The sequence below is a fragment of the Anopheles coluzzii genome, chromosome 2, assembly GCF_943734685.1.
Source record: "Anopheles coluzzii chromosome 2, AcolN3, whole genome shotgun sequence".
NCBI classification, from domain to species: domain Eukaryota; kingdom Metazoa; phylum Arthropoda; class Insecta; order Diptera; family Culicidae; genus Anopheles; species Anopheles coluzzii.
Window position 1 is genome coordinate 69,962,326 of NC_064670.1, and position 14,362 is coordinate 69,976,687.

Consider the following 14,362-nt stretch of genomic DNA (forward strand, 5'->3'; position numbering starts at 1 on the left):
TTTCGATTAGTTCTGTATCAAAGTGCGTATTTTTTACATTAAACTATATAGTTAAAAATGTCACTTAAACTTGTGCGGCCAATGAGGGAAAAATCGACACCCCACTCGGTAGTAGTGTAATGCTTATTTATAGCATGTTAACTTTTTTATATCGTAATTTGAAAGTGCTTATATGTTCTACAGATGTGTCGTAACTATGTACGGCAAACGTAATGATCAAGATGAGCAAACACGCAATTTATAATACCTTAGAAGCTTTAAAATTCACGATGTCAACAAACCAAGGAGGTTATAATAATGGAATTTAGATATTATTCTCTCATGGTACGTTTGCCAAAATCGGATTAAAAACATGTACTTAATGTATGGTTTAGGCTTATGAAAATTAATATTGTTATGGCTATGACCGTATTTTAGGCTTACTTTAGGCCGGGTAGGCTTAACTGAAGAAAAATAGTCGTTGATATGGAATGACATTGACCTATGTTCGACTTTGGCTTTCGAGTTGGCAGAGAAAAATAAAACTGAACACCCTTCGATTTTATAAAAAAAGAAAAAGATTACTGGAAGATGGCCAGGTTATTTTTTTAAAGGAATCTTAACCAATTATTCCATAAACCAGATGCTATCGCCGCAGCTTCTACTATATGGAGTCTGGTCTGATGCTATTTGTAATGAAATTTTTGTTCTTGCTTGTAACTTCATTTTTTTGTATATTTCAATAATTGGTACGAAATACTTTTTTGAACTTCACAGAAAACTACACGCCATCAGAGTTTGTTATTTTAAAAGCTAAAACCAATGTGTCGAAATCACCACCAAGATGTCGATTTTACCCCTTCATTGTGTCGATCTTACCCGCACTGCAATCCTGATGCAACAACAAACACACTTTTTTATATTTATCCAAATGTTATCAAAATCATTTCAGGAGCCGTAGTTTCTCGTAAGATGGTACATAATAAATCAAAAAAAGCTTTTTCGATGTCTACTAGTAAGTTTACATTGGCAAAAGTAATGCAATCAGGGGAAAACCTTAAGGTGTCGAAACTACCCCCAGTTCCCCTAGCAGGGTAACCAAACTTTTCAGTTCGCGGGCTGCATACCTTCACAAATAACTTTTGTTGAGGGCCGTTCTGATGTTGCTTTTAAAATGAATGAAAGTTCAAATCTTGTTTTGATTAGAAAATACTAACTAAAAATTTGAAATTTCTACAGCTTTCTTCTTCGCTTTTGTTTTTCAAAAGTAGTAATTTTTTTTCATGGTTCAGGGTTCGTCTAGCACGGGGCCCCAATATCCATCACCCACGAGGGGCTCCTTGCTAATACAGTCCCATATCGTATCAACTGTTATACATGCTGGATTAAAGATACATGGGCCCCCTCATCGACGTGGACCCCCACAATTGCTTTCTTTGCTTACCGTTAAAGTCGGCACTGTTTAATACTTACCCTATAAAAACTTAAACTTTAGTTCAATTTTTATAAATTTATAAAGAAACTCTGTTGCAACTATGCGGAGTCATTTTTTTTAACATTTACTTCTATACAAGTGCAAATACGACATTTGATGCATGAAATGGAAGATGGTTTTTGAATGAAACTTAAAAAATGTATTTGCAATTGCGTTTGAAACACATTGAAAGGAATTGGAAGGAAAGGAATAAATATTCACCCCTTCCTAGATGTTTTCCAACAGCTGTCAAATGGTTTATTTGCTTCAAAATGAAATTTCAGTTTTAACATATGATTATCAAATCATAACAATGAACTTCCAAATTCAATCCAGCTTGAGTCGTGCTTAAAATCTTGCTGAAAAAGTTAAAAATTATGATGATGGAAATGAATTATCGTAACGATGTTGATTAACATTAAAAAATCAAAACATTCAAAAATTATTCTGATAGAAATGAAGTATCAGATTGATGTAAATTAACATCGTGCACTCGGTGAATAAAAATGTTTACATTCGAAAGTGACTTGGAAAATTTTATGAGTCGCTGATAGCGCCACCCCAATAGTGGTATAGGTTTAACCCGGTTACGCATATTGCATGAATAAGAAGAGAATTATTTCAGGTTTCTCAAGTAATTTAATTTTTAATTGTTTTTTTACCTTTGAAATAGTCTTGGAACAACATGTGACATGAACAAAAAATTATAATGAGAAAATTATGTGTGTAGTCCACGCGGGACGCTGTGGGAAGATGCGGGGGAGGGGGATTTAAGTACTGCTTTTTTTGTATTGCTTCGAAATGTTAGTAATGAACAACATAAAAAAAACAGGCATAAAGGATGTGGTGGTTATGGAGTTTCCTTTACAGGGTTTTCCAAGTCAGTTTCGAATGTAAACATTGTTATTCACATCGATCTGGCATTTCATTACAATCATTATAATTTTTAAAATCTACAGCATAATTTTCAACACGTCTCAAGCTGGATTGAGTTTGAAAGTTCTTTGTTATGTGTTGAAAATCATGTATTGAATCTGAAATTTCATTTTGAAACAAATTATCGGCTCGAAACTATTCTAGGGTGTCACTAATCAAAGCAGCGGCCATGCTCTAGAACAAGGGTTTTTAAACTTTTCAGTTCGCGGGTCGAATTGCCTCACATATAATGGTGTTGAATAGCGTTTCGCTGCCTGTATCTAATGCGGACGTTTAAATTTCGTCTTTATAACTTACATAATATATAAAACTTATATAGCTTTCTATAACTTTAGATTGGTTTACGTTTCTAAAAAAAACAACTTTTACATTTTCTTTAAAAATAGTCCCAATAATTAACTACTTATTTTGACCTTCACAAAGTTGTCACGGGCCGCGTTTAGGGTATTGCGTTTGTAGGAAGAAGGGGGAAAACGTGCGTGTGTAGACAGCCCAGACTATTCAATATGCTGAAGAGCAGGAAGAGTTCTTAGAATTTATGATCTGCATCGGCAAGACTCATACGACATACGGCATACGACATTTCCGGGATTTGGTAGGGCGTATGCCAAGATACCACGCGACTTGATATTACCTGGAACATCTGATCTGAAATGTAAAGCAAATTTATCGCAAACAGTTATCGTAACGCTTTTTAAAAATATTTAAAAATGTATTTCTATGCAACCTTTCTGAAATATGTTCTCTGTATTTTTGAACGATTTTTAAGTACAGTAAGTACAGTAAATGGCTATCGAATTAAATCGTGAATCTATTATGCAATGCTTCAGACTGTATCATTTTGTAAAAGTAATCGATTATCACCGTTCGCAACACTGGTATATTACAACAAAAACTATTTTAAAATCCGAGCATTTAAATCCGCGATAGACCAAAGAAATCGGAATCTCTTTAGAATTTGGGTAGGTTTGTGCCATAATGAGTAATAAGACATTTTACACAAAAAAACAGACCGTTGAAGTTTTTAAAATGCTGAAGAAATGAAAAAAATTTATGATGACAATGACGTTTATAACGTTTATTATATTATAAAAAAAACTTAAATTGTGTACTTCTCATAAATTCTTACGCTGTTTTCGAATTTGCGTGCCTTAGGGTTGTGCCAGGTAAGCTGATGAGAGGTGAAATTAAATTAAAATAAAATATTTGAGTAAACACAGCTTTCTGTCAGCGTTACGGTTTGGTGTCATATTTGGTGACCTGAGCCTTAACCACGTGCAGGTAAAGGATTATTCGTGGGTTTAAATATTTAGACCTAGTTCAATACCTCTTTGAAGCTGGATGCTGTTGGCCGATAATAGAACCATGCATATGTGTTTTACATCCCAAACTGAAAGGCTGCACTGCGTATTGGTAGTGACTCAGGTGATTTGAGTTTGAAGGAGTAAATTACAAAGGGGATACCGTTGCTGAGATAACAGTACAGATTGTCACAATATGTGTGTGAAATGAAAAAATAATACAAAATTTGGGTCCTTCTCTATCTGATAATTCCTCACATGTAAGATTATTCCCATTCAGGTAATCCTTCTCAAGTAAATGACGATACGCGTGGCACCCGTTTGTTGAATGCAAAAAGCTTAAGTTTCAGCCTGAATTGCCAAGTCTACAGGATGCTCTAGTGAAGTTAAGATAAGCCAGCTTTGTCCGGATTTTTTTGCAAATGCTAGACCAAAGCTTAAATAACGTTAATATTAAGAAAAAAAACTTAAGCTCGGATATGGTTGGTTGATTTAAAGAACAGTAAAGAAAAAATCCTCTTATTTGTTGATCCATTCTAACAAGTTTCACTTAACATGCAAACATGGTACATTTCTAATGGTCAACGGGTGATCTTCTATCTTTGCAGCATTGTCTTTCATGCTCCTTCTTGAACGCTCGTGAGCATGGCATCAGACCAGTTGATTGTAGGCATTGTGACAAATTTAGGGTAGCCTAACAATCCCCAATATAAGAATGGGTACGTACGTACTGAAAAAAAGAATCCAAAACATAGCTTGATATAACACAGCTAGTTCTAATGACTCGATCATTGGACGAGATTGTTTCAAAACACTTTAATCTATAAAGTCCTGTTCCTTTTTTCCGTTGTAATCAACACTGAATGTACAGGGAAACTGAACTAATAAACACTCGTTACATTTTTATTTACCAATTGCCAACAACAGTTTACGAAAAATGTTTCGTATCATGAAAAAATCGTATCATGAGACAAGAACTCAGAACGTATCATCAGCATACATGAAACATTTAATGTTACTAGGCTTGGGGTGGAAGAGGGATTCTACACTAATCAGGAAGATATGCTGTAATACGTCCTCCATAACCCCACATATTGAGCTGTTCAAGAATTGTATGTCGCCAGGTTCTGTCAAAAGCTTTTGATAAATTTAATATTGCACAGTCAATGTGCTAGCCCTTATGGTAGTGGGTTTCTAAAAGTTCATTAAGTCCGGCAAAATATGTCTCAGTACATTTCTCACCTCTAAATGCGTGTTTATTGGTACTAAGGAGGTTCCGATCTTCTAAATCTTGCATCAGTATTCTATTTACCATTCTCTCCATGCCTTTGCCAATGCAATTCAGGAGATAAATGGGGCGGTAGCTATCTATTGCATGTGATGGTTTATTCAGCAATGTTGTCCGGGCCTGAAGATATACCGCGGCATTTATGAAGAGCCCAATTACGCTCATCAAGAGAAAAAAGACTATTGTAATTTTGGTCGGAAGCGTCAATGGATGGAAGGGGTCTGGCCTCAGAGATCGTTTTATGGTTTAGAAAATGAGATGGAAAGTTGAGTGTTGTAGATGTATTATAAAAGTATCTAGATAAAGCTTCAGGTATTTCTGTTGGTGGAATGATAGTATTTTCTGTTTTTAGAATGATTGGTGCAGATTTGTGGTTTTTACCGAATAAAATTGCAACTTTCTGGAATATTACTTTGGGGGTTGTCTTAAGGTTGATTTGAAAAAAAAATCCCAAGATAGGTTTCTGCAAATTTGACGGCTTCTCTTGATTCCCGATTGACTTCTTGGTATTGATCGGGCAAGGCGGAGTAAAAATATTGATTGTTTTGTTTCAACGTTGGAGACTCTTGAGTGCTTTACGTCGAGTCTTAATGGCAAGCGCAACTGTTTTATTCCACCAGAGGACTGACTTTCTGCCAACTGTACACTTTGTAAGAGGGATATTAGTTAAGGCTGCATTTATTATTGTCTCTGTAAGGGAGGGAGGATCATGTAAGGGTAATGTGAATGTCATATCTATTTTGTATTTTTCCCAGTCAGCCTCCTCATATTTCCCTGGGACGTTTTTGAGGGCTTTGGGTTTGTAGATGGTACAGGTACCAATCTTTATTAAAACAATAAATTAATCGTGAGACGAACCCAAAAAATATGCGAACCAACCACTAAATTGTGGAAACCCTGTAATGAAAGTGTGAACTTAGCGACCACTTATTGAAAGGTATACGGTAATGGTTACATTATACAATGACCACACAGCAAGAAATTAAAATGGGGTTTCCACAAAAGGGGTAAAGGGAACATAAAAAAATAGTTTGCCAGGTGTAATTAATGTACAAATTTGATGAGGTGAAGTAGGAACAAAAGACGAAGATATGTTTGTTTGATTTCTGGACTACAGTGTATATGCATACGAAAGTAATGTAGGATGATTTTCTATATAAGATTATATATAAGGTATTTCAAGAAGATGTTCCAGCAATAATAGGACGTATAAAAAATCAAACTCGTGAGAAACTTGATCTACTGGGAAAGTTTAGGGTGGTAAAGGATGTAACTTGGCAAGGAAAAAGCATAATAATAATCTTGTACCTTCGTTTATAGAACATGCAACACGAACAAATGGGTAGTCCAGCCCTTTTTTAACAAATGGGTAGCCCTTAATCAGGAAAGCCCGTCTTGAAACTCTAATCCCTTTTAAATTTTTTAAAAATTTAGAGAGCATGGTAAAGGATGAGACATGGGGAATGTCTCAACAACTATGAACAAACAGTGCAAGTAGGGTATACTTCTACATGGAATATCCTATAGCGTTACATAAAGGAAAGAAATCACATTAGGGGAAGTCGGGGTTGGTTCGACACTGCGGGTAAGTTCGACACCTTGCCGTTTTTGTATTTATAGAACTTTTTGAAGACAAAAAACTTATACATATTATTTATGTCAACTGTTTCGAATATTTGAGTCACATTTCACTGATCAGAAACCTGTCAATTGTCAAAAAACAACAAAATAAACACATGGTGGTTCTGATTGACAGCCGATGTAAGTTTTTACTTCTGGGACTTAAGGAATTGTGGCGTTATTTCAACAAATTATAGTTTCCGTGTTAATAGTATTGTTTTATAAATACTATTGATTAGTTCTGTGTCACAGAGCGTAATTTTTATATTAAATTATATAATATAAAATGTCACTTAAACTTGTGCGGCCAATGGGGGTAAATTCGACACCCCACTTGGTAGTAGTGTAATGCTTATTTGTAGCATGTTAACTTTTTTATATCGTAATTTGAAAGTGCCTGTATTTTATAAAGATGTCCCTTAACAATGTACGACAAACGTAATAATCAAGCTGAACAAACACGCAATTAAAAATACCGTAGAAGCTTTAAAATTCAAGATGTCAACAAACCTAGGAAGTTATAATAATGGAATTTAGCTATTATTCTCACAGAACGTTTGCCAAACTCGGACTCAAAACATGTACTTTGTGTATGGTTTAGGCTTATGAAAATTAATATTGTTATGGTTTTGACCGTATTTTAGGCTGACTTTAGGCCGGGTAGGCTTAACTGAAGAAAAAAATAGTCGCTGGTTTGGAATCACATTGACCGATGTTCGCCTTTTGGCTTTCGAGTTGGCAGAGAAAAATAAAACTGAACACCCTTCGATTTTATAAAAAAAGAAAAAGATTATTGGAAGATGCCCAGGTTATTTTTTTAAAGGAATCTTAACCAATTATTCCGTAAACCAGATGCTATCGCCGCAGCTTCTACTATATGGAGTCTGGTCCGATGCTATTTGTAATGAAATTTTTGTTCTTGCTTGTAACTTCATTTTTTTTGTATATTTCAATAATGTTTTGTGTTAATTTTTCATAAAATTGGTACGAAATACTTTGTTGAACTTCAATGAAAGCTACAGGCCATCAGAGTTTGTTATTTTAAAAGTCTAAACCAATGTGTCGAAATCACCCCCAAGGTGTCGATTTTACCCCATCATGGTGTCGAACTTACCCGCACTGCAGTTGTGACGCAACAAAAAACACACTTTTTAATTTTTATCAAAATGTTATCAAAATCAATCCAGGAACCGTAGTTTCTCGTAAGATGGTACATAATACACCAAAAAAGCTTTTTCGATGTCTAATAGTAAGTTTACATTGGCAAAAGTATTGCAATCAGAGGAAAACCTTAAGGTGTCGAAACTACCCCCAGTTCCCCTATATTCAATGCCATATTACACACGATACCCTTTTACGTCAGGCGCCCATTTCAGTTTAGGGTTTCATGTCAAACAAACGTCATTGAAAGAATTGGTTGGTGTCAACGCTTTCTTATCTGTTTCCATTTTCAAGGCCAGGATTTTGGGCGATCATGCACGCGGTGTTATCAACATTAACTATTCACATTTTTCTGTTAATACTGTTGGCATAGACGATGTGTTAAAAAACTAGGAATTTCTGTCAAACATATGAAATAAGCGGGAAATTACAAACAAGTTTAATAAGTTGTATAAATTTGACAAGAAGCGATATCCATCAGTTAAGGATTTTTCAATTATTTTTTTTTTAATAATTTGATTAATTTCAACATGTAAAAATCCAAACCAAATACGATTCACGCTCGGTAATCCACACACGATTGACTGCGGATTAACGAAAGACGTTTTGATTAGTTATTTTAACTTCTTATTTTTGTCTCGTTCTATAAGTTAATTATAACATATCATACATTTTGGTGTTTTACAAAGAAAGCTTATATTAAAACAAAATAGAAAGGTATTTATTTTTTTCACAAAATATCACTACTTTTGATCGCACACTGTTTCTTCGCACAAATTTGGCTGTTTAGATTGGTTTTCGGTTACGTTCAGATCACTTTCAGATACGTTTGGATTTCGCAGTAGCTACGTAAATTTCATTAAAGCGCACTGTTTAGTATATACAGCATTATAACAAAGGAGCTTATTATTATTACCTTATTAAGTTTTGGATATTATTTTTTTTAGTATCATCTTTTGTATGAATGGCTATTGTTGTGAGTAAAAATAATATTACACAGTTAAATTACTGAGTAACGAAAAATCTAGTGTTGAAGGTTGTAATTTGTAAAGGGTTTGAAACATCAATGATGTATGAGGGATCTTTTTCCTTTAAATTAATTAGTGTATGAGTCGAATAAAGCAGTTTTGATGTTATGGGAAAAAGTAATGTGAGAAAAATGTGACATAAAACCCATCAATGCTATAAGAATGAGTTAACATGTTTTGAGACTTGATTTTTGTTTACTTGAATACATTGATGAACACATTCATTCTTCTTTCAAAAAATATGATAAACAAACAGGAGTATTTTAATGCAAATAGTTAGCTGTAAAGAACTTAATTCATATAAACGAGCAATATACGACAATGAAATTTGGCCTTCTCTTCTAGATTCTCTGACAACAAGTGGTAAATGCGAACATTTCCTTCTTTTTTTCTTTAATTTTGTAATACACAAAACAATTTGTCTTTTTGTAAGTTAGCTCTAAATGAAGCATCTTTATTTTGTTATTTGTTATTTATTGATAATACATAACCATATTCAACACTCGAAATCACACTGAGAGTTGGGTATCGTAAAGCTTTAAAATTATTTCTCAAGTTGATCACAGCAAGTTTGGCGATATCGTAGAATGCCAACAATCCTGCACGATATTAGAATGGGTGAATAATGATATTTTAATGAGTTTTGCTTCTAAACCAGAAGCGATAAAATGCGAGTTTTGCAAAAAAACAGCCAACTATACCATTCCATTTATAATGTTAAATTTAGCCGGTTATTCCAGTATGTTTCATGTCTTGAGACTAAAAACCGGTTAGAACCAGCTTCGACTCCTTGCAAAAATATTTTGCAGACAATAGTGAGCCTTGAGGCCATTTGGAATCCTTGTGAGAAATATTGTTGGGATTCAAGATAACTGATTCTGTGTAGATACCGGATACCTTCTTTTGTTATGTTATGCAAATTAATGAAATGGGCTAAAAAATACACATATATACACATGTGAACAATATATATTTTTACTGCACGTATCGGAGGCTAAGGTTCAATGAAACATGATTGTTTTTTTTTCATACTTCTTATTTAGTACAGGCTTGTTTCGATGATTCCTTTCAGCTTTGACTTGTTTTTGATATTTTTGTCAGGTTAGAGTATTAACGTTGTCATTCACCGCGTGCAAGATGTTAATCCACATCAATCTGATACTTCATGTCTATGATCATATTTTTTATTTCTTCAGCATGATTTTCAACACGTTTCAAGCTGGATTGAGTTTCACACTTCTTTGTGTTGTGTTGAAAATCATGTGTAAAAACTTAAATTTTATTTTGAGGCAAATGCATCATTTGACAGCTGTTGAAAAACGTGTTGAATAATGATGTACACATTCGAAAGTGACTTGGAAAACCCTACAACAAATACGACACGTAGGATATCCATGTGGTACAAGATTGAAAAAGAAAAATCGCACGAATACAAATATAATATTTAAAAATGTGATACTTTGGAAGCTATACAAAAATTTGATTTCCTGTTTGGATCGTTCAGTGTACTCATTATGGTACACACTGATGTCAACACATTCCTTAAAAGTAAAAATTCAAAATTCAAAATTCTTCTATTTCAAAAGGTTTTTAGCCATTTTCTTTACCAAAAATTTGAATATTCTGGAAGGGTCGAGTAGCCAGAGATTAAGCAATACGGCCTTTTCGGACCGTTACTCCTGAATACAAAAAAAGAAACCAAAGAAGTGCATACTTCCTTTGTGACTATTAAATCAGTTGATCAAACCCTGTTGAGTTCGTTGAGTCGTTGAGTCGTTGCTGATCGATGAACATCAGGCTCGTATATTTGGTGGGAAAAGAAGATCACAGACGTGCTGCAGTTGTTTAAGCATTTACCTGTATTTATTTTCATTCGTTCTCTTCGAAGGGACTTGGTGTGATTTTTTTCAAGTTACACTTTTTATATATTATTTAAAGACTGATTCGCATTCTTGGGTAATTGTGTTACTTGCTTTAGCCTATAAAAACAAAATGGTTTGTCCCATAAGCGGTGGTGGCGAAGACTTCTATATTAGGGATATTCATGCCTTGGGCTTTACCAGAGAAAAAAAGGAACATTAAAATGGATCCATGCATTTGTTCGATTAAAAATGAACAAGCTCGAACAGGTTACACGGAAAATGGCTAAAAAGTCACGTTATTTCCAGCAGGAAAAAACTGCTTTATAAAAAAAACATTTTTAAGCACAATCATTAGCCCAATTACATATATTTTCTGTTTAAAAAGTTTTTTCATCGTTCCTAACTCGGGTAAAAGATAATTGTATAATTCATTTAGGCCTGCCTGAACTATGAAGCATAAATATAACCGTTTAATGAGCAAATGTATAGCCGAAAAGGTATGAAATCAAGCAATGCAATAAGGAAAAGAAAACAAGGTGTTCGAATCTATGCTTTTCTGAAGGTGCAAAGGTGCATAATCTATACTTTTTTCTTCCTTTTAATCTTTCTCTTTGATTGCTGAATGCAGTTCGTTACACAGGATTTGCGAAGGTCTGAAGAGCGAGCCGGATATATTCTGTACCTAAAAGGGACAAAATTGGATCAAAATCCTCAGACAAACGATTGCAATTTACAATTCATTGTAGTTTCTGGTGCCTTTCCTTAGTCATCATTCATCATCCCTTTGATCTCCTTTTAATTTCTGCTTTGTTGCTTTCCTTGAAGCAACGTCCAGGCAAGTAAAATGTTTTTATTTATATCTATGCAGCTGTGGATAACGCCAGTTTTACGCATGTTAGACAACAGATTTTCCATTTGCCATGTGGTTTAGTTACAGGATACAAAAATGTTAGGCTCAACACGGTAGAATGGTTACATGTACTTCGCTACAATAAAACATTCAAGTTTAACAGATGTTTTTAAAAATTAACATCTTTACACATAAAATAGAATCATATGAGTGTCGCTTATCAGTTGTCTCTGTTCCACTATAAAATGATTACCAAACTGTTATTTTAAAAATAGAACGATGAAAAGCGAAAGTAACCTGAAGAAAAAAAAAACTTCGTGTTAGTATATAAAAGTAAATCAAATTTATAAAAAAGGTTATGCAACAGATAACCTATCAAATTTCGAAACATACTCTTAAAAACTCATCTCAAGGCTCAAAACTGCGTGTAGGAAAACATTTATTGACTCTAAAGAAGACCCTACACAAGTCCCTCTTGAGTAAACCTTTAACATTTTTTTAAAGCGCGTAAAAGCGGGTCCACAAATACTAATAAAAGCTTACGCTTACGTTTACGTATTGAAAATACCTACAGACGTTGCGAACTGTACAAGCGGACCTTTTTGCTATGTTTGAGAATTAATCATTGCTGCAGCATTGTTTGCACGTTTTAATGTCCTGTTACTGCTCTTAGTTAACTTACGTGGTTTGCATCAAACACGAAAAAATTCATAAATTCCCTTACAATCACCCGTGGTATTTGTTCTGACTGCCGCTGTGTGTTCATGTTACATTTGTTCAAGCACTGATTCTGTGGTTATTTTGCTGCTAAAACGCTGCATTGAATTGAATTTGGATGAATTGCTGCTAAAAAAATTCTTCTAACAGCTCATTCGTAAGAAGCTTTTGCCATTTCTAGAATACCTTTATGTTATATAATACTTATTCAAATCGCACACATATTCCTGAGACTCGCTCAAATCTTCGGATCCAGATATGTGCATTGCTTCGCCTAAATTTTATAAAGGATAAGAACGAAGATCCGGATGGACCACTAAATGCTTCATCAGTTTGGGGTTTGGTTATGTTATGATCATGTAAAACGAGTGCAGATGACGTCTGAATCATATAGAATAATTTTAGCATCTGATGTAGTTCACTCTTTTCTGAAATGATTGTTGATGTGTCTTATGTAAAGAACACTCTTCAGTCACGGGGATTTTTAAGTTATTTTACGGTCACCTTCTATTTCAACTAATGCTTGTTAACTAATGCGCGAGGCTTTGGTTATTTGTCTCCATAAATTTATCAAACCATTCACAATTACCGAACAAAGTAGTAATTTACGAAATTATTATAGAAAACTTTTTTTAAAATGTATGCAGAGGACAACGCGTTAAATAGACTGTAAATAAATTGTTGTTAAATAAATGCGTTAGAGATAGACTGTGTGGCATTTAATCAAATTATCAATCAATAAAATGCGATTGAAACAATTTAGATGCAACAGTGAAGACAATAATTCTGCTGGGCGATAGTTTAAATTGTGCATCACAGGTTGAGCTAGAACGCGTGCTTAATTTGAGTGTACTTTCGGAACGCATTATATATGCTAAACCTTATTCAGGAACTGAATCAGTGTAAAACGCTAGTAGTATTGTAAAATATAATAATTATAAATATTATTTAATTTTCGTTTGAAAGGTTTCGTTACGTTACTTCTTTTCGGGTTTTGTAACGATTCCACGTATAGCAAGATGAATCTAGAAGCAAAGTTGAGATATGACGATCAAGAGTAAGCCTTGAGTTACTTAATCGACTGCAACATCTCGCATTGAATATTGGATATTATTTCAATGTCGAATCTATGAGTTACTATGCAGAAATCTTTTGTAGCGCAGTACGGGTAGAGCAAATCATTGTGCTGCTTGGATCGGCTATCAATTTTGTGTACTAGACGTTGGTTTTGTTGCTAAATAAACATGACAATATAGCTCGGTATGCTAAATACATTAGCAGACCACTGGATGAACACTTGCCTGATAATGAATTGGAGGTGTTTGGTGAACAAGGACGATATTTAAGTGCAGCAGCCCTTTCACATGAATAATACGGGAAACAAAACTGTTTGGATCTATTTGTGACGGTAGTGATTTTTTATGTTAGGAATTTATCTAAATGAATTGATTTTTGGCGACATACTAATATTTCAAACACAGAGTGCATGTGTCAGAATCAATTCTTGTCAATTTAATGTTTTTTTTTATTTGCCCAGCATGGTGTAGTATCTATGCTCGACATTAAAGTTTAGAGCTATTAAAAAAAAATCTTCTATAGAAAATAAATTAATGATCAATAATTCACTACTGAAAAGCGAATCTTTAAAAGCAATTTGTAAAATGTATGTTGTAATGTAAGATTATGAAAGCTTAAAATTTTAAGATAGCAATTTTTACAAACTCAATTAAAAAATAATAAAAACCATTACAACACCCTCTTACAAATATATTTACTTTAACACAGTGTCTATTTTGTTTTGCTTTCATCTCCTAACGTTGGGCTCTTTGTAATTGAGCTGCTGCTATTTACCGATTGCTGGCGCATGGTAATGTCGCGACTTAAAGGATAACACTTTATTATTTAAATTTATGCGGCACACATACTGGTAGAAGGCAGCTGGCCGGCCAAGCGTGCGAATTGTAGGTTTTTATAAATAACGTGGAAAGGGGAAGATACGTCCTTGATGTACATAACGCATACATACATGTGTAATGTTTTTACATTAGTCGCTGTTGGTCTTTTAAAGGGAAAATAATTATTTCATTTTAGTACGATGATGATGATCTTTTTTATAACTGTAAGGTCTTGCGGTAAGTTTCGGTAA

The 14,362-nt window shown here is 34.1% G+C and overlaps 1 protein-coding gene across 3 annotated transcripts in view; it reads left to right on the top strand.

Moving 5' to 3' along the window:
• LOC120948822 (uncharacterized) overlaps positions 1-14,362 on the top strand; it is a 120,696-nt gene that overhangs the window by 1,281 nt on the left and 105,053 nt on the right. The window lies entirely within an intron of this gene.